Source organism: Bufo bufo, chromosome 9, assembly GCF_905171765.1.
Source record: "Bufo bufo chromosome 9, aBufBuf1.1, whole genome shotgun sequence".
NCBI lineage: Eukaryota > Metazoa > Chordata > Amphibia > Anura > Bufonidae > Bufo > Bufo bufo.
The window spans coordinates 207,724,934-207,749,983 of record NC_053397.1 but is presented as its reverse complement, the minus strand read 5'-3'; the positions used below and the strand labels follow the sequence as shown (position 1 = coordinate 207,749,983).

General features: G+C 40.7%; 1 long non-coding RNA gene across 1 annotated transcript; it reads right to left on the bottom strand.

The window, feature by feature from the left end:
* Positions 1 to 8,945: 8,945 nt before the first annotated feature.
* LOC120979711 lies at positions 8,946 to 24,707 on the bottom strand. Its single transcript, XR_005774366.1, has 3 exons — positions 24,624 to 24,707; positions 9,637 to 9,715; positions 8,946 to 9,506 (listed from the first exon to the last, which is right to left on the bottom strand). It is a non-coding gene; the product is annotated as an uncharacterized LOC120979711 (long non-coding RNA).
* Positions 24,708 to 25,050: the final 343 nt, after the last annotated feature.

Below are 25,050 nucleotides of genomic sequence, written 5' to 3'. Positions count from 1 at the left end.
TGAGCTGTCAGCTTGACATAAATCTAGAAGAACAATTGGAGCAACGAACCGGGAGATCTCTGGATCCATGTGAGGTCCAGGGCTGGTTCTAGCTTTGTTGTCATGTACCATATGATGTCTGCGAAGAAAAGGGGGTCAGTCAGCACATCCCAGTGCGCAGGGGCACGTTGCTATGACTGAGAACAAGACTGTTAACCACCTCAGCCCCCAGTGCTTAAACACCCTGAAAGACCAGGCCACTTTTTACACTTCTGACCTACACTACTTTCACCGTTTATTGCTCGGTCATGCAACTTACCACCCAAATGAATTTTACCTCCTTTTCTTCTCACTAATAGAGCTTTCATTTGGTGGTATTTCATTGCTGCTGACATTTTTACTTTTTTTGTTATTAATCGAAATTTAACGATTTTTTTGCAAAAAAATGACATTTTTCACTTTCAGTTGTAAAATTTTGCAAAAAAAAACGACATCCATATAGAAATTTTGCTCTAAATTTATAGTTCTACATGTCTTTGATAAAAAAAAAATGTTTGGGTAAAAAAAAAATGGTTTGGGTAAAAGTTATAGCGTTTACAAACTATGGTACAAAAATGTGAATTTCCGCTTTTTGAAGCAGCTCTGACTTTCTGAGCACCTGTCATGTTTCCTGAGGTTCTACAATGGCCAGACAGTACAAACACCCCACAAATGACCCCATTTCTGAAAGTACACACCCTAAGGTATTCGCTGATGGGCATAGTGAGTTCATAGAACTTTTTATTTTTTGTCACAAGTTAGCGGAAAATGATGATTTTTTTTTTTTTTTTTTTTTCTTACAAAGTCTCATATTCCACTAACTTGTGACAAAAAATAAAAAGTTCTATGAACTCACTATGCCCATCAGCGAATACCTTGGGGTCTCTTCTTTCCAAAATGGGGTCACTTGTGGGGTAGTTATACTGCCCTGGCATTCTAGGGGCCCAAATGTGTGGTAAGGAGTTTGAAATCAAATTCTGTAAAAAATGACCTGTGAAATCCGAAAGGTGCTCTTTGGAATATGGGCCCCTTTGCCCACCTAGGCTGCAAAAAAGTGTCACACATCTGGTATCTCCGTACTCAGGAGAAGGTGGGGAATGTGTTTTGGGGTGTCATTTTATATATACCCATGCTGGGTGAGAGAAATATCTTGGCAAAAGACAACTTTTCCCATTTTTTTATACAAAGTTGTCATTTGACCAAGATATTTATCTCACCCAGCATGGGTATATGTAAAAAGACACCCCAAAACACATTCCTCAACTTCTCCTGAGTACGGGGATACCAGATGTGTGACACTTTTTTGCAGCCTAGGTGGGCAAAGGGGCCCATATTCCAAAGAGCACCTTTCGGATTTCATCCTCATTTTTTCCTGAATTTGATTTCAAACTCCTTACCACACATTTGGGCCCCTAGAATACCAGGGCAGTATAACTACACCACAAGTGACCCCATTTTGGAAAGAAGACACCCCAAGGTATTCCGTGAGGGGCATGGCGAGTTCCAAGAATTTTTTATTTTTTGTCACAAGTTAGTGGAAAATGATGATTTTTTTTTTTTTTTTTTTCAAACAAAGTCTCATATTCCACAAACTTGTGACAAAAAATAAAAACTTCCATGAACTCACTATGCCCATCAGCGAATACCTTGGGGTCTCTTATTTCCAAAATGGGGTCACTTGTGGGGTAGTTATACTGCCCTGGCATTCTAGGGGCCCAAATGTGTGGTAAGTAGGTAAATGACCTGTGAAATCCGAAAGGTGCTCTTTGGAATGTGGGCCCCTTTGCCCACCTAGGCTGCAAAAAAGTGTCACACATCTGGTATCTCTGTATTCAGGAGAAGTTGAGGAATGTGTTTTGGGGTGTCTTTTTACATATACCCATGCTGGGTGAGATAAATATCTTGGTCAAATGCCAACTTTGTATAAAAAAATGGGAAAAGTTGTCTTTTGCCAAGATATTTCTCTCACCCAGCATGGGTATATGTAAAATGACACCCCAAAACACATTCCCCAACTTCTCCCGATTACGGAGATACCAGATGTGTGACACTTTTTTGCAGCCGAGGTGGGCAAAGGGGCCCATATTCAAAAGAGCACCTTTCGGATTTCACAGGTCATTTTTTACAGAATTTGATTTCAAACTCCTTACCACACATTTGGGCCCCTAGAATGCCAGGGCAGTAGTATAACTACCCCACAAGTGACCCCATTTTGGAAAGAAGAGACCCCAAGGTATTCGCTGATGGGCATAGTGAGTTCATGGAAGTTTTTATTTTTTGTCACAAGTTAGTGGAATATGAGACTTTGTATGAAAAAAAAAAAAAAAAAAAAAAAAAAGCATTTTCCACTAACTTGTGACAAAAAATAAAAAATTCTAGGAACTCGCCATGCCCCTCACGGAATACCTTGGGGTGTCTTCTTTCCAAAATGGGGTCACTTGTGGGGTAGTTATACTGCCCTGGCATTTTCAAGGGGCCCTAATGTGTGGTAAGTAGGTAAATGACCTGTGAAATCCGAAAGGTGCTCTTTGGAATATGGGCCCCTTTGCCCACCTAGGCTGCAAAAAAGTGTCACACATGTGGTATCGCCGTATTCAGGAGAAGTTGGGGAATGTGTTTTGGGGTGTCATTTTACATATACCCATGCTGGGTGAGAGAAATATCTTGGCAAAAGACAACTTTTCCCATTTTTTTATACAAAGTTGGCATTTGACCAAGATATTTCTCTCACCCAGCATGGGTATATGTAAAATGACACCCCAAAACACATTCCCCAACTTCTCCTGAGTACGGCGATACCAGATGTGTGACACTTTTTTGCAGCCTAGATGCGCAAAGGTGCCCAAATTCCTTTTAGGAGGGCATTTTTAGACATTTGGATACCAGACTTCTTCTCACGCTTTGGGGCCCCTAGAATGCCAGGGCAGTATAAATACCCCACATGTGACCCCATTTTGGAAAGAAGACACCCCAAGGTATTCAATGAGGGGCATGGCGAGTTCATAGAAATTTTTTTTTTTTGGCACAAGTTAGCGGAAATTGATATTTTTAATTTTTTTCTCACAAAGTCTCCCGTTCCGCTAACTTGGGACAAAAATTTCAATCTTTCATGGACTCAATATGCCCCTCACGGAATACCTGGGGGTGTCTTCTTTCCGAAATGGGGTCACATGTGGGGTATTTATACTGCCCTGGCATTCTAGGGGCCCTAAAGCGTGAGAAGAAGTCTGGAATATAAATGTCTAAAAAATTTTACGCATTTGGATTCCGTGAGGGGTATGGTGAGTTCATGTGAGATTTTATTTTTTGACACAAGTTAGTGGAATATGAGACTTTGTAAGAAAAAAAAAAAAAAATTCCGCTAACTTGGGCCAAAAAAATATCTGAATGGAGCCTTACAGAGGGGTGATCAATGACAGGGGGGGTGATCAATGACAGGGGGGGTGATCAATGACAGGGGGGGTGATCAATGACAGGGGTGGTGATCAATGACAGGGGGGTGATCAATGACAGGGGGGTGATCAGGGAGTCTATATGGGGTGATAACCACAGTCATTGATCACGCCCGTGTAAGGCTTCATTCAGACGTCCGGATGCGTTTTGCGGATCCGATCCATCTATCAGTGCATCCGTAAAAATCATGCGGACATCTGAATGGAGCTTTACAGGGGGGTAATCAATGACAGGGGGGTAATCAGGGAGTCTATATGGGGTGATCACCACAGTCATTGATCACGCCCCTGTAAGGCTTCATTCAGACGTCCGGATGCGTTTTGCGGATCCGATCCATCTATCAGTGCATCCGTAAAAATCATGCGGACATCTGAATGGAGCTTTACAGGGGGGTAATCAATGACAGGGGGGTAATCAATGACAGGGGGGTGATCAGGGAGTCTATATGGGGTGATCACCACAGTCATTGATCATGCCCCTGTAAGGCTTCATTCAGACGTCCGGATGCGTTTTGCGGATCCGATCCATCTATCAGTGCATCCGTAAAAATCATGCGGACATCTGAATGGAGCTTTACAGGGGGGTGATCAATGACAGGGGGGTGATCACCACAGTCATTGATCATGCCCCTGTAAGGCTTCATTCAGACGACCGGATGCGTTTTGCGGATCCGATCCATGTATCAGTGCATCCGTAAAAATCATGCGGACATCTGAATGGAGCTTTACAGGGGGGTAATCAATGACAGGGGGGTGATCACCACAGTCATTGATCATGCCCCTGTAAGGCTTCATTCAGACGACCGGATGCGTTTTGCGGATCCGATCCATGTATCAGTGCATCCGTAAAAATCATGCGGACATCTGAATGGAGCTTTACAGGGGGGTAATCAATGACAGGGGGGTAATCAATGACTGGGGGGTGATCAGGGAGTCTATATGGGGTGATCACCACAGTCATTGATCACGCCCCTGTAAGGCTTCATTCAGACGTCCGGATGCGTTTTGCGGATCCGATCCATCTATCAGTGGATCCGTAAAAATCATGCGGACGTCTGAATGGAGCTTTACAGGGGGTTGATCAATGACAGGGGGGTAATCAATGACAGGGGGGTGATCAGGGAGTTTATATGGGGTGATCAGGGGTGATTAGGGGTGATCAGGGGCTAATAAGGGGTTAATAAGTGACGGGGGGGGGTGTAGTGTAGTGTAGTGGTGCTTGGTGGGACTTTACTGAGCTACCTGTGTCCTCTGGTGGTCGATCCAAACAAATGGGACCACCAGAGGACCAGGTAGCAGGTATATTAGACGCTGTTATCAAAACAGCGTCTAATATACCTGTTAGGGGTTAAAAAAAACACATCTCCAGCCTGCCAGCGAACGATCGCCGCTGGCAGGCTGGAGATCAACTCTCTTACCTTCCGTTCCTGTGAGCGCGCGCGCCTGTGTGCGCGCGTTCACATGAAGTCTCGCGTCTCGCGAGATGACGCGTATATGCGTGACTGTGCGCAGCGCTGCCACCTCCGGAACGCGATCCTGCGTTAGGCGGTCCGGAGGTGGTTAAACAAAATAAGCAATGCAACAGCTCTCTGCAAACCAAATAAAGTACAAAATTGCATCCTAATAGCAAATGCTGAACTAATAAGTTAGAGATACTTAGCAAATCATTTTGTACAAAATTATTTGAGCCCGCCTGCCGAACGTCAAGGCAATCTCTAGTTAGACGGGTTCCTAACACTAAATATACCTGTTATGTGCCATAGCGGCTATCATAAAATTCAGAAAGTGTAGGTTCCACTTACATGCTGGATCCGCCTGAATTTCCGTCATTTTCGGTGCCAAAATGGCCTCCATTGCATCCAGGGAAAGCAGTTACCAGCATGCATGCCGGGCCCACTCCACACCACCCCTGGCGCCACATGGTCACCAAGGACTGCAATGAGAGTCCACACACTATCTCTCTCCTGGTGCCAGATGGCCTCAGTGAGTGGCCACACACCATATGATGTCTGATTTAAACTTTTTAACATTTTCCATAGGATAACCCCTTTAAGGGGTTAATATTTGAGCCCCAAGATGAACATTCTGTTGATAAAAATACAATTCTTAACGTGATGTCTATGGTCGATGAGCCGGGACTCGAAACTGTCACATTTTCCTACATTTCTGCCAGTTTATGATAAAAGTCATTTTCCAGGGAGAAAACATGTGTAGAAGTAAACGTAAATATTAATATCACAAGAACCCAAATGTATTTCTGCCGTCTCCGAAAGTACATCTGTTTAGACACCTGCAGAAATTACTGCAAGCTGGCAATTGTGCTCCTGAAGTTATGTGTTAGGTATGGCATCTGCCAGGATGATGGGACTACTGAGTCAGGAGGATTCCAGGCCAATCAGGAAAGAATTGGAAAGACATTTCACATTCTTCCTTTTATGAGAGTCGGGCTATTAATGCATTTATCATATCTCTGCACATTGGGATAAGGCTCGTCAATGCAAAGCGTGTTGCCGGCGATAACTTGGGCACTGGTTAAATAACGCATCCTTCTAAGTCCCGTCAATGTCTGGGAAATGCTGCAGCTCTCGTCGAAGGCTCGTTCTCGGGTCCTGTCTGACAGAGGAGCAGACAGAAAGCTGTCATGGTAAGAGCAGACCAAAAGATGATTGTTAGAAGGATTTTCGTACTCCGCGTATTTTGCCTAATAGGAAGACTGGCTCAGCATTTCCTCAAGCAAGAATAGACAGATGAAATCTCAGGACGCATCAGTGTTGCTGCCTCTGAAAGATTTCCTGTCAAAACGGGCCTATAAGGGGTGGGAGGTTTCTCAATAACATTTTTCCCTCCGAAGGCTGGATTTCCAGGCCTTCAGTAGAGAAAAGCCCTGTAAAATCCCAGATCTGGCCTCTGTTGCGGGAGAAAAGGACACGACCTTGAATCCTGCAGTGAAAGAAGTTTAGGCAGAATTGAATTTTTTATTTTTAGATGATAATTTGTGTATTGGAAAATTGCACTTGGCATTTGCCTCCTGTTGCCATTTATTATAATAAATTTTGTTTGTTTTTTTAATCCTATATCAGAACCTTTTAGGCTGGGTTCACATCACATTTTTCCCATCCGTTTAATGTGTACAAAAAATTATGGTATACGTTAAACGGAAGCCTCAGGCTGATGCCGTACAGTGGCATCCGTTCACCATAGACTTGCATATTTACGTATATGTTTTTTTACTGGTCTGTGCAGGATACAAGAACGTTGTGTGCTACATTTTTGCATCCTCCGTAGAATTGTTTTTGGCCAACCCTGAGTGCACTTAGAAGCTCATTTAAATATGGATTTAAGGAACTTTTTATCCATAATTAAGCTACTGAGGGTGAAGTGAAAGGTATCATTACATTCAGCTGGTGTAACAGTGAGGTTCCTGGTCACAGATTCCCTTGAATAGAACGTCACAGGGGTCAGAGCTCCATTTTTCTGATGCACTTCTCCAAATCCCCTGCATAGGTTTAGTTATATAAAAAAAAAAGTTCTTGCTACCTCCAGCCACCATTTGGGGGGGCTTATGAGCTCACGACATACAGCTCTGGGGTACACAAACCAATCAATCATTTGGGGCCCCAGGTGCCACCATGGCTGTTTTTAGGTGATATTAACAAATATTTTTTTTATTTTTTATAATGGGTTAATATATTTTGTGTGGTCAGAAATTACATTAAAGCCCTAAAGGTCAATATAAATGTACTACATATAATTTGTTATATGGCATTTTTGTGGTGTTTTGGAGGTCAATAGCTTTTTTTATTTTATTTTTTTATTCTCCCGGGTAAGGTATTTTTTCTGCAGTTTTTTTTCCCAATGACTTCTTTATAAAACTTGTAAAATCTCAGAAAAATAAATGTAATAAAGCTTTAGGGGGTTGTCTAGGCTGAGACAACCCCGTTTTTAAACTCCACGCACCATGTCATGTGCTTTTTACAAACATTTTTGGGTGGCATTTTTTATCTACAGTTTTTCATACATTTTTAATGCCCATAAGTTTTTTGGAAAAGACAAGAGAAAAGGCCACATGTAGAGCATGATGTGACTTGAATAAAAAAGTAGTAAAGAGCAAAAATACCACAAAATATTTCACTATTTGCAGTGCACTTTATATTATATTATTGACTGAGGCTAACATCTGACCTCAATGTTTTTTTAATTGCAGAAAAGAAAAAAATACAGTGTTTTTTGAAAAAAAAATCTTTCATGAAACCACCCTTAGGCTAGGGCTACACGTCGACATGTGTCGCGTGACAATAAGTCGCATGACAAAGTGGGTACAGCTACACTGCAGCATGTGCACCAATGTCACGCAACATTTTTTGTAATGACATGCAACATGCTGCAACTCCGATGCGACAGTTGCAAAAAAATTCAACTTTGATGAATTTTTGTGACTGTCGCATCGCAGTCGCAGCATTTCTAATGTCGCAGTGCGGCATTATAAAAATAGTCACGTGACTTTTCTGCGATAAGATGACGCACAACACATGTCACCGTGTAGCCCTAATCTTAAAGGGTTAAGAAAAAACATGGACTAATAGAAACATTTTTTTATCTATGTGTAAAGGAAATGTTTCATTAGTGAAAGTATATAATTGCCTAAAATATATATATATATATATATATATTTAAATCCAATTTTCATTAGAATTTTTTTATGTGACTATTTATATGAAGCCAAACGATTTTTTTAATTTTCTACACGCATAATCTTTACTTACCAATTGCACCTCCATGATACATGAAACAAATAAATAATTTTAATACATTTAGAAAATTTATTGACATTGCTGCTAGTTAATTTTCTTTTTTTCCATTATTTTTATTTCATAATTGTTTTCTTTCTTTCATTTTTTTTTATTATTTCCGATTTAATTGCTCTTATGTTATTTTGACAAACTTTTCTGAACCCATAGCTCGGGTCTTATTTGAATTTCTCTGTGATTTCTCTTTCATTATTATAAGACTTGCATAGTTCTTTAGAAAAGCACTCGAGTCTACAATTACATGTTGTGCAAGCACTTGACAAGGAATAGTTAATTGTCCATTTGATGAATATTGTAACAATTCATTTGCAGCTACTTATTAAAGTGTTAAATCTGCTCTTCCGCATAACCCACTAGCTACAAAAATGTTAATTACCCCACTACAAATAGTAGCTGTAAAATTATTAATTAGCTCATTGGTAGCAGAAAATAGTAATTAGCCTTAAACTGCGAGATTCTGGAGACATGAATTGTGGAAATTGGGACTATGCTGCTCTACTTATTAACCAGGCTCTCTTTAATGAATATTTCAGGCGTCAGCAGTGATGGTGTTCTAAAATAAGCCGCTCTTTGGTCTCCAGATCCAATGGATGTCACTCAAGTCTGGTCACAAATAAACCTCGTCATGATGACTTGTTTTCAGGGTTGACGACTGGCAGTTGAGCTACAGAAAGATGTCAGCAATAAAAAAGATGTCAACGTCTACCATAAAAACTTTGGCATACGCTAGACAGTTACTCGACCATATTGAGTTATGTGTGATGAGTGTCTTGATGGTCTTGTCTTGTATTTTACAACAGTGAAATTCCAATAATGTGGAACTGGGGTAGAACATTGGGTAATTCTATGGCTCTTACGTATGGTACTATTATTGTTCTTTACTGGATTATGAGATGGAAAGAAGATCATGAAATTAATGACAGCAGCAAGAGAGGAATATAATGATCTTGCAGGAAGCAGTGACCTGTACATTTCATACAATTTATAGATTTGATTTATTCACTGTTGCTCACAAATTGCCAACATATTCTGCAGTACTGTACAATGATTTCCATCGTTCACATATGTTTCTGTCCCTAATGAGGCTCACAATCTCAGACAAGTGCTCTATCTCAGGCACAAACACTGGGACCAATGTAATTGAAGCCCATCCTATCTGTATTTATTGGGGGTATAGAGGTAGCAGCTGTACACAGGTACTGATGCCTGAGCGGGACCAGAGGTCTTTCTGCAACATAAGAAGGCAAGTGCATTATAAATGGTACATGGTAAAGATGAGACAATTTTTTAAAATTAGTTTCAGGTTAAATTCATCCGAATCGACATTGCGATTCGATGTGGGTAGGGATCAATTATACCTGAATGAAAAGTACTGTAAATGCCTGGAAAAGTCTTTCTCTCTCTCTCTCCCTCTCACGCTCACTCCTCAGAAAGATCCTGAAAAATCAAGATCAAGAAAAGTTCTGATTATGACGAAGCAGAATTGTTTGAAAAGATTTAAACTTGATTCTTAAGAAACAATTTTCTCATCTGTAGTACATGATTGGCCACGTTATAGAATTTTGCCTTGTGAGCCAGGAGCTTCAAGTTGCACCACTGGAGAACATGCATGTAGATATTGCCCTAGGGTGGAATAAAACCCAGGTCCCCTGTGCTGCAACATAACGGTGTCAACCACTGAGCCACCATTCCCACGTGGTTATGCTAATGAAGACCCGGCTGCATGTAGTTAAAGGGAGTCTGTCATCAGCATTTCACTTTTTTAACCCTTCCCATAGCTCCCTAGCATGCTTACATTTAATAAAAACGTTACTTATGGCATCAATCCTGGACTTATAGAACCATCAAAGACGATCTTTATAACTTATGCAAATGAGGGCTCGCAAGTGCCCAGGGGCGGCATTACACTCGTAGGTGCCCTGCTTGCTCAGCCTTTTCATTGCGTCCCTCTGCCACTTCCTACCCTCCGCCCGCCCATCCTTTCCCTCTGACCGCCTTTCTACATGATAATGCAAACGGATCCGTTCAGACTTTACATTGAAAGTCAATGGGGGACGGATCCGTTTGAAAATTGAGCCATACTGTGTCATCTTCAAACGGATCCGTCCCCATTGACTTCCATTATAAGTCTGGACGGATCCGCTCGCCTCCGCACGGCCAGGCGGACACCCGAACGCTGCAAGCAGCGTTCAGGTGTCCGCTCACTGAGCGGAGCGGAGGCTGAGCGCTGGCAGGCGGATGCATTCTCAGTGGATCCGCCTCCATTGAGAATGCATCAGGGCTGGACGGCTGCGTTCGGGACCGCTCGTGAGCTCCTTCAAACGGAGCTCACGAGCGGACACCTGAACGCAGGTGTGAAAGTAGCCTAACAGCTATTACACCCAAGTCAACCACAACTTATTCACTGAAACCCATGTCTGAGCATGACATGGAAAGGGGAGCGTATGTCCTATAGCAAAAGAATGGTGGCATGCTGGAATCAAAAATGCCTGATGCCTATTTCTCCAAACATCTTTCATCATTGGAGAGTTGGGAGGCCCCTATACTCACTACATAGTCAACGGATCCTGCAAAAATAATGTATGGCCAGCTTTACACTGAGGAAATTATCATTGCAGGTGTATTTAACATTAGTTTTTAGATTGGAGTTTCTACTGTATGTACACCTGCACCAAATTTATGAATATGGCACACAATATTAATAAATTTGGAGCAAGTGCAATGTGACTATTTCAATGAAAGCACGCCTGGGGGATATCTGACAAGGAGTTGCAATTTTTGTGTGACTTTTTAAAAAGTTGTGAAAGGATCTGAAATCCAGATCATCCTTTTACTCCATTTCTGAAAGTGGCACAGGAAGGCGCAACTCTCAAAATGTCACAAAATGTAGCTCAAATCCCCCCATGAGACAGTACTTGCAAAATTTCCACACCAAAAATCATGCCAGATATGATAAATGCCCACTTAATTTTTTTAAATGTTTTCATTCAGTTTCCGTCAACATGACAAGTGATGAAAACATTCAAGGCAGCATGTCACATTATATATAATATTACCTATCACTATAAAGATATGTTAAAATAAATCTTTTAAAACAATGAAAATGTTACAATTGTGGCTTTAAGAAAGTCTTATTAATAGCACCTAGTTTAACCCATAAGAGTTATTTCCTTACAAGATGGATGCCGTGGACATGTAACAAGATCAATCCACCGATTTCGGCTCCATAGAACTTATATCCTCCTGGAATACTGAGAAATTCAAATAATGAGTTTTGCATTTTTAGGAAAGCCAGTTCCAAATAAAGAACTTTTAGATAATTGGGTGTTCTATGCATGCAGGATACATAGGAATACATTTTCCCCACTTCTTCACTGACACATCTCTCCCTTGCTTGCAATATTTCTTCTATTCTCTTCCAGTCTATCTGAATGCATGACAGTTATTTTTATTACGCACAGTAGCAATCGTATAAGCAAAACACATGAATTATAGATGAAACTAATCGAAAAAACATATAGTGCATGGTAAACAAAAATCTATTGTTATATAATTACTATGCCAAATGTATTTCATTAGATTAAGCTGTGTTGAAAATACATTTCATTAGCCATTTCATTATTTTATTAAGAGCTTCAAAATAAGGGGTGACGGGTAATCAGGCTTCTGGGAGTCAAGAAATTAGATTTTAATTGTGTTGGGTGCCGGTATGAAAAAGAACAGGAGGAAGAAGTAAAAAAGTGGAAGGAAAAGAAGATGAAGAAAAAGAAAAGGAAGAAGAAGAAGAAAGACAAAAGTTGACTAGAAGAAGTAGAAAAGGAAGACAGTAAAGAGCATCAACTAGAGAAGGAAAACGATGGTGAGAAGAAGGTAAAGAAGAAAAGGAAGAAGAAGAAAGAGGAGGAATTGAGAATAATAAAGAGTAAAAGGGATGGAGGAGGTGTGGACATTAGGGATCGACCGATATAGATTTTTTAGGACCGATACCGATAATTTGTGAACTTTCAGGCCGATAGCCGATAATTTATACCGATATTCTGGGTATTTTTATTTTTGAGAAAAAAATAATTTTCCTACACAAATCTGCTGAAAATTAATATGTTTATTGTTAAGGTGTATATATATTTTTTTTTTGTAAATCTTTTTTATTTATACTTAATATTTTTGTTGTTTTTTTTGTTGTTTTTTTTTTTACTAACTTTTAGCCCCTTTAGGGACTAGAACCCTTGATTCATTCACCCTGATAGATCTCTATCAGGGTTAATAGGAGCTCACACTGTACCTGCTGCTCTGTGCTCTGTGCACACAGCAGCATGGAGCTGAACATGGCAGCCAGGGCTTCAATGGTGTCCTGGCTGCCATGGTAACTGATCGGAGCCCCAGGTTTACACTGCTGGGGCTCCGATCGGAGGAGGAGGGGAGAGGGGATCCTGTGGCCACTGCCACCAATGATTAATACTGGGGGGGGCGCACTGCGCCACCAATGTTTTTACTATTGGGATGGGGGTGGGGGGCGCACTGCGCCACCAATGATTAATACTGGGGGACTTGGGGGGGGGGCGCACTGCGCCACCAATGTTTTTACTATTGGGATGGGGGTGGGGGGCGCACTGCGCCACCAATGATTAATATGGGGGGGCGCACTGCGCCACCAATGAAGATAAGTCTCTCAATCATTCATATACAGGAGGCGGGAGCTGGCTGCAGAATCACATAGCCGGCTCCCGACCTCTATGAGCGGTGGCTGCGATCCACGGCACCTAAGGGGTTAACTACCGCAGATCGCAGCTATAGTTCATAGAGGTCGGGAGCCGGCTATGTGATTCTGCAGCCAGCTCCCGCCTCCTGTATATGAATTAATGAAAGACTTATCTTCATTGGTGGAGCGGTGGCCACAGCCCCGCCCCTCCTCTTATCTTCTCTCCACTCATTGGCGGCAGCGGCAGCAGCAGCACAGGGGGAGGAGACACTGCTTCCTTCTCCCCTGTGCTGCGGAGGGAACACAGAGAGCGCTGAGAGCAGCGCGTTCTGTGTTCCCAATACGTTATCTGTATATCGGCAAAATAGATGCCGATACCGTTAACGGTCAAAATCCTCAATATCGGCCGATAATATTGGTAAAACCGATAATCGGTCGATCCCTAGTGGACATATCATTGGTGTAGATTACCACAATAAAAAAAAGAACCAAAGGTTCCCTTGGCTCAGAATTACCGAGGCTTGACTAGAGAGTCATAGAAAATAAGGACTATGATGAACCCCACAGTTTTGATAAATCAGGTTCTACTATTCTTTTGCACAGGGGCACTCAACTGTTTATGTCCTCCCGAGGAAAGAGGAATAAGAAGCTGATGAGAGTACAGGGAGAAAGAAGCTTAAGAAGCTGGCTGAATGTGGAGGAAAGGAGAAGAAAATGAGGAATTAATGGGTGGAAAGAGATGAAGATGACGATGAACAAGATGGTGAGATAAAGGAGGAGATGAGGAAGAAGAAGGCAGTGAGACAGTGAGAAGAAGAAAAATAAATGGAGGTGATGGAGGTTGTTTCTCCCTGTGCTGCCAGAGGATGTGACAAAGTTATGTAGAGGTTCGCGCTTCTCAAAGATTTATCGCATCCTCCTGCTTGCCGTGCGACAGTCTGAAATCTACAACAGCTTCTGTACAATTGTCTCTTTATTAAATAAAGCTAAAATGTGCCAAGCTTGCTGCGAAGTCCTGACTGCCCTCGCAATGCTCTCTTTTCTCGTCACTTCTGAAAAGTGGCATAAAGGGGGAAAAGTCAACAGACTTTGCCCCAAATATGCCGTGTAACAAAATGTGCAACTTTTTCATGCCCCTACTGTGGTGTAAAGCCTCTTGCACACGACCGTATGGCTTTTTCTGTATTTGGCAGTCCGCAAAAAACGGATCCGCAAAAAAATTCAGATGACGTCCGTGTGCATTATGTTTTTTGCGGAACGGAACAGCTGGCCCCTAATAGAACAGTACTATCCTTGTCCGTTATGCGGACAATAATAGGACATGTTCTATCATTGAACGGAACGGAAAAACGGAAATACGGAAACGGAAGGCATTTGGAGTACCTTCGTTTTTTTTTGCGGATCAATTGAAATGAATGGTTCCATATACAGTCCGCATACGGAACGCAAAAAATGGAACGGAAACGGAAAAAAAAACCTTTTGTGTGCAAGAGGTCTAAATCACATAATAAATGTCCTAGCAGCAACATAATGTTGGAGAGGATGGGGCCCACGTGGAGATTCACACCCTCTGTGGAGACACTTTGTTGGCGCAACTAAACAACCAGGCATATAAGGATTTGAATAGAAAATAGAATAGGCACTCTTATATCTGGTTCAGTAGGTAGGCAATACGACTCAAACAATGTGATATACTGAGTAGATTTATTGATAGCAGTATATAACAGTATGCAATTGATAATGAAAACCTAATACTTCAATACTCAAATTGAATAAATAAAACACACTTAAAATTGATATATAAAATGCACATAAGACGATCCACTGTTATAGCTAGTGGACAGCTAGAGGTCCAGTCCAATGATAGGGGGGACACGATGTTAGTCCACTATCTGAAGCAGCGGCTAGCAGCAAGTGAACTACCAGAGGACCATGTGAATAAATATATGTGCAAATAAATGTTCAAATGAATAAAAAATTCCTAAAGTGACGTGTTGAAACTAGTGACTAAGTGGCCAGTATATAAAAGTGACAAGGTATATAGAATCAAACATATGATGAAAACACTAAAAGTGAATTAGTATATAATCGATATAAATAAATAAGTAAGTATCTCTGGTAAATTAATATAATTGCTAACTCCCGCTTGTAATGGTGTTCCACAAGAATATCACTATCAATTAAAAAGCGTGTGGTCTGGATCGCTGTTTCATCCACATAGTTGTCCGCAAATAGAATGTATTAAAGCAGGCAGGCTGTATCTATAAACGGCCACGGCAATAGTATGGATGTATCCAATGGTATGGCAATTCAATAGAGCAATAATGTCAGTGTGGCAAACAATGTAACGGAATATCTGGACAGCAGTGCGTATATATCCAGCTATATTGTGTCAATCCACATGTGTCGGAGCTGCTAGCTTTTACTCACATATATTCCCACCGTGGCGTCCCACGAGGTATAAGTTCGGGTAAGCTTGTTTCTCTATAGCGCAACTGCGCTTAGACGCTTGTAATGCTGTCTCTCTCCGGCTGTGAATACAAATGCTGGCTATGTCGCAATAGCAGTCCACGTCCGGTTTCCTTGGTTGAAATCAGTGTTCCACCTGTCTAGCTCAGTGCTAGTGCCGGAACATCAGATGCATCAATCAATTTTGATGGCTCCAAGTAGCTTCGCAGTTCAGTTTTCTTTCAGAGCTGCATTCCTGGCGTCCTTAAGAAAGCGCTTTCTCAATATCAAATTATTACCGGTATGTTGTCAGGTCCAAATGTCCTTTGCCAGACGCGTTACAAAGGCTTCCTGCCTTCTTCCTCAGTGGCTCATCAGTGAGCCACTGAGGAAGAAGGCAGGAAGCCTTTGAAACGCGTCTGGCAAAGGACATTTGGACCTGACAACATACCGGTAATAATTTGATATTGAGAAAGCGCTTTCTTAAGGACGCCAGGAATGCAGCTCTGAAAGAAAACTGAACTGCGAAGCTACTTGGAGCCATCAAAATTGATTGATGCATCTGATGTTCCGGCACTAGCACTGAGCTAGACAGGTGGAACACTGATTTCAACCAAGGAAACCGGACGTGGACTGCTATTGCGACATAGCCAGCATTTGTATTCACAGCCGGAGAGAGACAGCATTACAAGCGTCTAAGCGCAGTTGCGCTATAGAGAAACAAGCTTACCCGAACTTATACCTCGTGGGACGCCACGGTGGGAATATATGTGAGTAAAAGCTAGCAGCTCCGACACATGTGGATTGACACAATATAGCTGGATATATACGCACTGCTGTCCAGATATTCCGTTACATTGTTTGCCACACTGACATTATTGCTCTATTGAATTGCCATACCATTGGATACATCCATACTATTGCCGTGGCCGTTTATAGATACAGCCTGCCTGCTTTAATACATTCTATTTGCGGACAACTATGTGGATGAAACAGCGATCCAGACCACACGCTTTTTAATTGATAGTGATATTCTTGTGGAACACCATTACAAGCGGGAGTTAGCAATTATATTAATTTACCAGAGACACTTACTTATTTATTTATATCGATTATATACTAATTCACTTTTAGTGTTTTCATCATATGTTTGATTCTATATACCTTGTCACTTTTATATACTGGCCACTTAGTCACTAGTTTCAACACGTCACTTTAGGAATTTTTTATTCATTTGAACATTTATTTGCACATATATTTATTCACATGGTCCTCTGGTAGTTCACTTGCTGCTAGCCGCTGCTTCAGATAGTGGACTAACATCGTGTCCCCCCTATCATTGGACTGGACCTCTAGCTGTCCACTAGCTATAACAGTGGATCGTCTTATGTGCATTTTATATATCAATTTTAAGTGTGTTTTATTTATTCAATTTGAGTATTGAAGTATTAGGTTTTCATTATCAATTGCATACTGTTATATACTGCTATCAATAAATCTACTCAGTATATCACATTGTTTGAGTCGTATTGCCTACCTACTGAACCAGATATAAGAGTGCCTATTCTATTTTCTATACATTTGTTTTTTGGTGATTGGGTACAACATCAGTTTGGTGCACCTTTCCATCATAAAATCAGAGGTGAGCCGTCCCCTATTTCTCTTTTACATAAGGATTTGAACTTCTATTTATTCAAGGATGACATGTCATCCTAAAAAATAGAAGTTCAAATCCTTATCTGCCTGGTAGTTTAGTTGCCCGGACAAACTGTCTACACAGAGGGTGTTGATCGCCACATGGGCCCCGTCCTTTCCAACATTATTACTTACCTCCCAGGGGCTGGCAACCCATTCTAGTGAGGCTTAGACGACACTGGCAGCACCGACCTCCAACTATCACCTATGTACAGTAGGGTGGTACAGTAGACTGCACTACATAAAGATAGGCAACATACAGCAATCTATGTTCATATAAAAAGCTGGAGTTGCTTTGGGCACCTGTCCCAAATTTCTGAAGACGACGCTGGGTTTTATTAGATTTGGCCCAAGTGTGATGTGGCTTTACCACTGTCAATGAAAGTACACCATGGTGTTGTCTGGTGAGGAGATAAGACTTTTTGCAACTTTTTAAAAGTTGCACATCATAAATGAGACATAAAAGTGCTCTAATCTGTAATCTCAACCAACTTTTCACCTCTCTACTTAAAGTGGTGAGGCTCATCAAAAGTCACAAAATTTCATCAGAAGCTGCAAAAAAATGCACAAAATGTTGCAGGCGACATCACTTGTGACATTTGTATGCCATAAAACTGCCACACAGATTTAATAAATGTCCCCCGTTTGCATAGAATAAGGGATATGTGTCTGATCTGCAGGGGCTGAATTATTAAATTGCCCCATTGTATAGGTAAAGGGGGAAAAAATGAAAAAGAAGTAAGCAAAGGATTTTATGGGGCAGAATTACATTTTATTAGGGTTGTGCCATGAAAATTAATCTACATTTTTCAAACCAGCACCTGGATTTGAATACTTTTTTAATTGCATTTAATAAAAATTTTGTATAGCCACTGAACTATCCTTTAAAAGGTATTTGTACAGCGCCACCTGCTGTTTGTTCTTTTCCATATGTCTCTGTCTACCTCACTGTGGTGGTTGCACATGCTCAGTTTAAATTCAACTGCCACCAACACTATCTTCTGTTAGATACTGTGTCAGTTACAGGGAAAGGACTACAACAGGAAGAACATGCCTCCTGAGAAAGGACATGTCCCCTGAGCTGCCAACCTGAAATAAATCAGAACAATTGGAACAATAAATGGAGCATCAAAATGAAAATATGGTAAATTATGGTTAGGCAACTGAAAACTTTGTGGTCATAAACAAGGGCTGGATATTAGGTGATAAGTGTAAAAACAACATGGTAGAGGTACTCATTCCACTAAGGAGGCGATCTACAAGATAAACTCAAGGCACTTGCAGATTCCTCCTCCCTCGCCAAGATCGCCTATAGTTTTTATGGAACAGATGAAGTCCCAGATACTCAGGAGGGCTCACAGAAACATCAGTTGCCTTTATTGGAATCAGCAAGCTTGACGCGTTTCGGGGAGTAATATGATCCCCTTCCTCAGGAGCATATAATAAATAAAAGTACAAGACTGTGCTTGTACTAAGACACATTGATGACAACAGACTTTACTGCATGTGGAAAGGGTTGATTGCCTCTGGCACCTGTCACACTTCTGAGACAAACTAGCCACCCAGTTCTCCGCCACACAGGCTGGACATTACAGACAGTGTTAATGAGAACAGAACTGAATGCCTGCAATTATTAAAGAAGTTTGCAAAGTGTATCTAAAGAGAGAGCCTCAGGGAGGACTACTACTTCCCTCATATCCACTGCCTATATACAGCGTTTGGGAAAAGCCTGCTGTATGATATCCCTCAGAACTGTGCCTACTGCATATACTTGTACTATACCTCTCATTATCTACACAGTAAAGAGAAGCTTTATTTATTGCAACCAAATGGGTCTGGTCACTGACTCCACCAGCCATTTGCTGGGCTTTTAAGAACCCAAAGCATCAGGGTGTGAGGGAATAACAGATGCACCCTTTGCACTAGGAGAAGGATTAGCCACTTTGAGGACATGAGGACTACAGCCACCCTCTGTGACACTACCATCACTCCTATCCTATTCATTACCCTACCAACGTGTTGGGGAACTGCAAAGATACTTCTTGTGCAAAGGGCACAACATTAATTACCAGGGTGTTTTAGCCTTTAAAACCCATCCAATATGGTATCTGGCTTTTTCTAAAAAAAAAAGGGTTAGAAATGACCTTTGGAGGACATGATGCAGGGGCTTCATCAGGAACTCATTGGTCCCACTGCAAAATTTGTAACAGAGCACACAAATATGAAGTGATTTTAACAGCAAGACTCTCTCATATGGGACACAGGCATTTTTGGGGAAACTGTAGACTCAAAGCCTAGGTAGGACATCAACTCCCGCACCCCTATATTTTTACCCCTAGCTTGATACTTTTTTCATTCTTTTTTTACACAACTTTTTCCCTGTAACTGAAGATTCAACAGCAACCCCAGTTCCAAGCAAACAGCAACAGGCCTGACAAGGTGACAATTGTCACAGTTAGAGCTTTGCTGAATCTCCATGAAGCCAGTTTTGGTGTAAACCACTCAAAAAGAAGTCTTGTGACTTTTTTTGTGGCCAACCAATTTTTAAAAGTAAGAGAAAATAGCCTGTGGCCCACAAGAATTTGAGCTGAAATTTTATGAAGAAGCATGCATCTTTTAAAGTTATGGGTAGATCACCACATTTTCACTTTTTCTTGACTGATGAAAGATATGCCTATAAGGGCTTACAGTAATATGTTATACAGTATATAAGAACGTCTTAAACTACTTAGTTCTAAAACTAGACATACATGGTAAAATTAACCATACCTGACCCTATTTCTCAGTCTGGTGCATTTTTTACATGTTCATGAAATGAACAGTCTTGGAAAAATCCCGCAGAGAGCTCAGGGGTTAATCTCTTCCTAGTCCTCTGTTTTTTTTTGGCTGGGGAATGGTTGAGGGGAGGAGATTAGCCAATGAGATGGAGCTTATTGATTTTTTGGGTCTACTGCAGAGAGGGCACAGCAGGTAGGCTTCTGCTTCAGCTAGTTGTTTTATAGTCAGAAATGGGACAGTAAGGAGGAGGACTTAGGACGTGACGAGTCTCCTGGGACACACAGAGAAAATTCTTTATACATTATATTTCTCTTTTTTTGTTGTAAAATGGGTTAAAACAGAATAATAAAATCAATGGAAAAGAGAAAATGTGGGGAGGAAGAGCTGGAATATTTTTTTATGCATGTTCTAAGTAAAAAGTTTACAACCTCTTAAATTTACTCCCATTTTGTAAAGCACTTTCTCTATTGGGAGAGATTTTCCAGGGGGAGTTAGTAGTCTGCCTACAGTTATCTCATCCAGGGGAAATTTATTAGAACAGAATGCAATGCAAAAGAGTACAGGGTATCGAGGAGCTTCTGTGCACTCTTTAACTACTCTGAGAAAAAACATTCCCACACTTACAGCTCAATTAAGGGGTCTTGAACTTACAATGACTCATTTTAAAGTCATGTAGTTATGACCAGAGATACTTCCTGTCCTCTGCCAAACACTTAATTATTAAATCTTCTGCCTAATGGAATTAACCTATGTATACATTTAGTTGCACAACATTTCATACTGATTAAAAAAGTTCATATGTTCTCCGGATAAGCAGTCATCTTTGGTTAGTCTGTAGTTATCTACCTATTCTTTCTTTCTTTCTTTCTTTTTCTTCCGTTTTGCATTCCGTCCTAGAATTCCGTTATAACGGGATTAAATAATGCCGATGCGAAAGTCATTAAGGCTGTAGAAAGTTTTCTTAACCTAATTCTGTTACTGATAATTTGCCTCCTTCGAGACAAAATGTTCTTTTGGATATAGGTACATTTACATATTTTTTTTACATTTTAAGGGAAACTAAAAAGTGTCATTTATTTTATATAAAGTTATTTTTACAAATTGTACAAGCAAATAATTATGCTAATAAATGTATTGTACATCTTGTTATGGTGTATGTTACGTATTGTACTGGTGACTTTGATGTTAATTAGTATGAAGGCACTTAAAAACAAGTCCTTTTCAAAACTGAGCGTATCCAGCTTCCCCAACCTTCAGTGATCAGCCATGGGAAAGCCAATTCTGGCCATATATTTCTGCTGCAACAGCCAGTATAATGGGAGGCACCAGCAAGCTGCAGTACTGGGCCAGAGTATTTAGATATAGAATGAGGGCAGTGAACTGCCCCGCATGAAGGAAAGCCTACCTGCAGCTCTACCTCTAGGACCCAAGTCAACCTGATCTTTTTGATCATCACCTAAATCTCCATACTAACAGCCAAAGGCATCGCTAACATCAGAGGTACTCCCCCTTAGTTTTTTACCCAGTGCCCCAGGAGTTTTGGCATCAGCAATATCCACTTTCTGCTGTGTCCTCCTTCTCTACCGGTGCACCATAGGACCCCAGGTCATTATCAACAACCATACTATCAACCAGGGTCGGACTGTCCCACCAAGGTACCAGAAGATCCTGCGGTGGGCCCAAGCTCTGATATTATAATGGGCCCCAAACATCCAGGAGGAAATAAAATGTCTACCTTTGGAGCCAATTACTTGCCACTGGGGTCTATTTCTTTGATTCAAAACCCATTAAAAATTTTGATTATATGTGGTTAGGACCTTAAGAATAATCTCTTTTGGTAGATCCCAGAAATCCCAGTCCAACCCTGGTATCCACCTCAGAAATAGAAGTTCGTCCGATCATTACCACCACTTGGGTAGCCCCGGTTGGCACTGATTGCTGTCCTTCTATGCCAGGAATACTGGCATAAGTCTTATGCCTGCAAATGCACAAGTACCAGATGTAGGTCCAAATGTGACAACCACTGGATTTATGTGAAGAGTCAGGAAGAGGTTACCCTCCCACAATGCATTTGTTCTATTGCAGACGTCTTTTGCTCATAAGGAAGATGCCGTGAGCTTGTTGGGTCTGCTCATTTTGTTGGACTATGAGCATTTCCGTCAGCTATCTGCTTTTTCCTATATTTCCAGAGACATAATGAAGATAATTAATCTGAATCGCAGTGCTGTAGGAAATGTGTGTTTGTTGTATACATAGGGATGCATTTAATCCCTTTACTGTAATGCATTTTGTATAGTGTTCACATCTGTGACCTTCTCACCCCCTTTCAACTCCCCCGACGGCCACTGAAGAATTACATTTCAGCACATCCATCAAGTAGAATAATTGTGGAGTAGGGAAACACGATTAGATGCATCGGTCACACAAGGGGCCACCTCTACTTGCACCTGCAAAGGAATTATATTGTATACATTCCAACCGAAAGGCGCAAAATGCTGCGAAAAGTACATTACAAATGGCTGTAGGGCTTCATCATAACGGATTTCTACAAAGTAATATACTGCAAAAAAAGAGCAAAAGCTGACTTAAAACCATAGGGTTCAGCATTTTTATTCTTCTGTAACAAGCAATTATATCCAGAGCAATAGAGAGAAGGGTGGACTTCGGGATTTTACTCATTTAGTTGTCAAAGGCGCTGTGATCTAAGGACAGTAGGTGTGAATAAATACAGCGAGGTCGAGCGGCCATTCACAGGATATTGTGCCAACGCATTCCATATCACTGTGCACAAGATACGTGTATTCAAGTCGGTCCCGTGCAGGCTATACATACACTGCAAGAGAGTCTTGGCCAACGGCCACCTCCTCCATAGGCAGGCATGGATGGAGTTGCTGACTGAGCATGCATGTGGACTATATTTTGAAAGGGAGAGTGCAATAAGTCGCAGCAAAGTCCTCAATCATCCTGTCCCTGGACGGCAGGTGTCAGATGACAATTGGCTTTAGTGTCCTGTGGGGCTGATAATCGATTTTGTCTTTTTTTTTTAGACAGGTGCTCATAGTACAGTAAGATCTATATACTGTATACTCAGTGCAGAATGTAAGAAGAGATTAGAATATTTTGTAAAAGGATTGTTCTAATCTAAATCTATCTATATCTGTCTATGTATCTATATTGTCTATCTACCTTATCCATCTGTGAGTCTAATTCATAATCTAGCTATCTATGATATATTTCATCTCTCTCATATCTATCAGTCTATCTATCTATCTATCTATCTTTCATCTATTATCTATCTATCTCATATCTATTATCTATCTCATATCTATCTCATATCTACAGTATTATCTATCTATCTATCTATCTATCTATCTATCTATCTATCTATCTATCTATTATCTATCTATCATCTATCTATCTATCTTTGAACCTACCTACCTAACTACTTATCTACCTTACTAATCTTATCTAATCTGTCTATCTATCCATCATCAATCAAATAATCTATTATCTATCTATCTATCTATCTATCTATCTATCTATCTATCTATCTATCTATCTATCTATCTATCATATATCTATCATATATTTATCATCTATCTATCTATCTATCTATCTATCATCCATGCCTTGCTAAATCAATCTATCTATTCTTTAAACTACATCTAACTATAACAGGGGTTTTCTCATCTGAGACAATGGGGTCCTATCGCTAGGCTATGCCCCCATTGTCTGATAGGAGCTATCGAGAAGGGAGCCCCAAAAGTTGTGGAGGGCGCACTGCACATGCGCAGCCTCCCTCCATTCATTTCTATGGGGCCGCTGAAAATAGTCGAGCGCTGGCTCGTTCTCGGTGTGGGACCTGCACCAATCAGACAATGGGGGCATATCCTAGCGATATGCCCCCATTGTTTCAGATGGGAGAACCCCTGTAATAGATTTTGTTTAAAAAAAAATGGATAGATTGATTTAGCCAGGCATAGATAATAGATAGATAGATTACATTAAAAATTAGTTGATTGGTCAATCAATGGATATAGACTTTAACGATATGGGACAGTTGACCAATTCAGTGACTTGAATATATAAAATAGATGGATAGGTAGATAGGCAGTTTAGATAGATAGATAGAATAGATTATATTGAAAATTATTTCATCAATTTAAGCTGACAGTGACCGATATATGATGATTTTTTTTATTAACTATATAAAATAGTTAGATAGATGATAAATGATAGATAGATCATAGATAGATAGATAGATAGATAGATAGATAATACTGTAGACAGACATATCATAGAAGAGAATAAAATATAATTTTTTGTAAAAATAAATAAAAATGACAGTACAGTATAAAATAGTAAAATGTTGTATAAAGCTACTTTCCGGCACAGAAGTAATCTCTCCACAAGACTCGGATTTCGCTTTAATTCCTCAGATCTCATATGTCGCAGTGTAAACAGTTTGAACTACATATTTTACATTCTATGAAGAGCAGAGCCCGCACTTTACCATCATGCACTGATCTAATTAGGAGAAAAAGAAAATACACAGAAACGCGCCAGCATTGTGCCGAGATATGTTTTGTGTCATTGCATCTTCCAGAAATACAATAGACAAGATAATCCAGAGTTTCATGGAAAATCAATTACTCTTTAGCTGTACATTCCCAGTCAGTAGAGCTGTTATATTTTATATCTCAAATAATATGCACTTTTAGTTACCTAGGAAACCAGAACCTGAAGTTACGGCTACGGTGGGCCACGGCACATGAATCAGCCACATTGTCCCTGCCCGCGCTGCCTCTGTGTCTTTACTGACTTTCACATAGACCTAATCTTCTTGATTTTTTCTTGGCCGTAAGACAACATTGCTTACAGATGGAGGAGAATGCCTCCTCCAAGGCTCTGACTTTATAATTGCTTTCCCAGGCCGGAATCTGCTCAGCGTTTTACGTACTCGCATCGTCAATTCACATATTTAGCTCAGAAACAGACCGCCTGTTACATATTGAGAACAACATCAGAGTGGAAAACACAGATTGTGTCATTTCTACCATCCGGCAAACACCGTAAAATGTTGATTCCGAACAAACAAAAATATTTTTCAAAAATGTTACTACGGTTGAAAACCACAGTGTTAAAGGTGAAG